Source organism: Pygoscelis adeliae, unplaced genomic scaffold (genome assembly GCF_000699105.1).
Source record: "Pygoscelis adeliae isolate BGI_AS28 unplaced genomic scaffold, ASM69910v1 Scaffold171, whole genome shotgun sequence".
In the NCBI taxonomy this organism is placed as follows: Eukaryota; Metazoa; Chordata; class Aves; order Sphenisciformes; family Spheniscidae; genus Pygoscelis; species Pygoscelis adeliae.
Window position 1 is genome coordinate 4,560,031 of NW_008824186.1, and position 3,026 is coordinate 4,563,056.

Genomic DNA, 3,026 nt, shown 5'->3' on the forward strand with positions numbered 1-3,026 from the left:
CCACCAAAAACAAAAAGTCAGCTTCCCGAACAGCGCAAGACTTGAGTTGTGTGCTTCCAAAGGTAAGTAAAACCACCTGTACATGGTTCTTATCTAATCGCAGCTCAGCTTCTCCGCCCGAGCAGTACAGTAGCACTGTCTGAATAAAATCTAATCTGTGTTGGAGCCTGGATGGCTAACAGCAGGGAAATAAGTCATCAGGCCTTTCACCTGCTTCAAGTAGCTGTAAGTAAAAGGCAAAAGTTAGTGATTTATTGTATTACTGGCATTGCAGTAGCGCCTAGAAGTCCCGGGTTTGAATCAAGATCCTATTGTATTTTGCAGTGTACAAACACAGAACAAATAGTTTGGCTCCAGAGAGCCTCAATCTATTGCTAAGAAATCAGAGGTTTTGTGGCTGGTATTGTAAGATAAGTGTTTCTGAGAAGTGGGGGAAAAAAAAAAAAACCAGTAGAAAATGAAATAAGACTTTTTGCAGTTTCTTCTGCGATTTCATTTGGGGCACTTTTTTTTTTTTTCTTCCTCCAAGGAGTACAAAAGTGAGCCTGTCCCTCAGCAGGAGCAGACAGCTTGAGATGCAAATACCTACTCTGGTATACGTATTAAAACTTGCTATGTTTTTGGCAGGCTCCTGACCGTAACCTTACTGAAGCCAAGAGCCTGCAGTAGCCATGCTTTTTTTCAGTCATCTCCATGGTAAATGTGGAGTCCCTAAGAAATTGTATTTGTGTTGCTGTCTTCTGAAAGTATTAAACGTGTATAACGTGTCTGAGCTGCTGCTGGCGTTAGACGTGGGTCACGCTGCAATTCAGTCGTACAGCAAGAGCTTTAGATAAATGTGAGGACATACTCAAATGAAATAGCAAGAGTAAGTCTAATTAGACAAGCAGAATGCAACTAGGTAAGTAAAAAAAAAAAAGGATCGTGATGATAAAGGATTGTGGTTACTTGTGAAAAGTTATGGTTGTGTCTTTGACGTTTCTGTCATCTGTTAAGCATTGCCAAATAGGTTTGTTGCTTCGTCCTAGGTGTCCCCCAAAGTTTTCACATTAATTTCCATGTCCTGTCTGGCGTGCTAGGCATTAATATCGTGGTGTTAGGTCATTCTTGGTATGGTGGCCAGTGGATATACGTCCCAAGTAGCGATTCATCAGTGGCTGGTACGTTTGCTCCCCTCCACCAAAAGTATCTTTGAAAAGTGCCTGGCCCCCTTGGAGAGCATCAGTGTTTGGCGTGTGTCAGTTCTCGAATCGGCACCAGCCCCTCCGCAGGGGAAATACATACGGTGACCTTTAGCCTTGGTTGTGATTTCAAAACTTGAAGAATTTGTTTCAGCTTTTATATACCCTTCTCAGTATCTAATGACAGAGAAGATGACATAAAAATATTTCCAAAAATGGGTTGGCTGCCTCCACACAAGCCGATGCCCAAGGTGGAGAAACGCTCCTGGCTTCTAAAGGATTTATTTCTCTGGCTTCTGTTCTGTGGCATACACCCCATCTGCAAATACTGAAGGCAAGCTTGGGTTAAGCCCGGCTTGGCAAGGGGGTGCCACCTGGCAGAAGAACCGTAACAACCCGTCTTCTGCGAGTTAAAAGCAGGACTGTTCTCTGGGCGAACAATAGTGCTCTGGCATTTGCAGCTTTTCGGTTTGTTTTGCAGGCGCAGTCATTTTTACATTAACCTCACACTACAGAACAAAACTTGAACCTCCCTGCATGGCAAGCCAGACAGAAATCGTGGGAAATGACTTAGCAGTGAGCAAGAAAGACAGGGATAAAAAATGGGCAGAGAGGATAAAATAGGCCCAAAATGATGAGTGTATGCTTATGCCCCAAATTTTGAAGATAGCTTAGTATCTGATAGCTCAACTTGATGATAAATCTTAATTACTTAGCAGTCAGCTTCCCCTCCTCCCCCCAAGACACAAACTACTTAAAATAAGGCTGGGATTCCTCAGTTACTCTGGCAATAAGGACTCTGCCAAAACCTGTTGAGTCAGTTGCCTTGTAACTCTAAGAGCTTTTCAAAAGGACGTTCTAAAGTCAGTCCTACAGAAACTAAGGCACCCACAGATTAGTAATGTTTATACTGCTTCAAAATATGAATAAAAATAAAATATTTCTTCTACTGCAGCGTTTGAGTGAGAGACAAAGAACAATACAGACAAAGCATTAGATAGCGGTGAGGAATCGCGTGCTATAACAAAACAAAGCCAACGCTTCTGTTCATCTTCAAGGCTCCACGCACAGGAAGAAACCAGCCTCATGCAGTGACTTAGTCACGTCAGAGAACATCCCAAAATAAGGTATCTGGCATGTGCGCAACATGATTTAAATCAATAAATTGCACCCGGGAATGTTATCGGGTTAACTTATACTAACAAAAAATTCAACTTGAAACCTATGGGGAGTGTATCCCCTCGGTCTTCATCAGGGATATTCTCATATCTATAACTTAAAAAGAAGTCGTTAGCACTGCACTGAAAATTGTTCATTACCAAATGATTACATTATGATTAATTGTTCCCTTATAAGATTCCATGTATTTCTCCATGTGTATTTTTTTTTTCCCAGAGCGTTTGGGTTATTCTGTGGTGATGATAGGTAATGTATCAAATCAAGTTTTCTTTGATAAAGAACTTAAACAAAAGGATTTTATTCACTCTGACACAGGAGCTTTAGTAATATTTGCGAAACAGCTTAGGATCGTGGGCATGTTCTGGGAATGATTTATCATCGAAGTTAAGTTTACTCCTTTACATTGCTTCGGCTCCACTATAATTCTTCAAAATAGGGTTTAAGTAGGATTTAAAGCTACATAATCCTTAAGCTGGTCCTCTGCAAAGGCAGATTTCACCCCTAAAGCACTGCTTTGTTTAGGTTTTTTAATTCCCAGTATAATGTCTTGCCTTAAATTTTATACTGGTCAGTGCTTCAGTGGCTTAAAAAATAGGCTGCGTGACCTAAAAAATAAAATTCTTGTTGTTTCCTATGGAGGACCTCGGGAAAAGGGGTGTCCGCAGG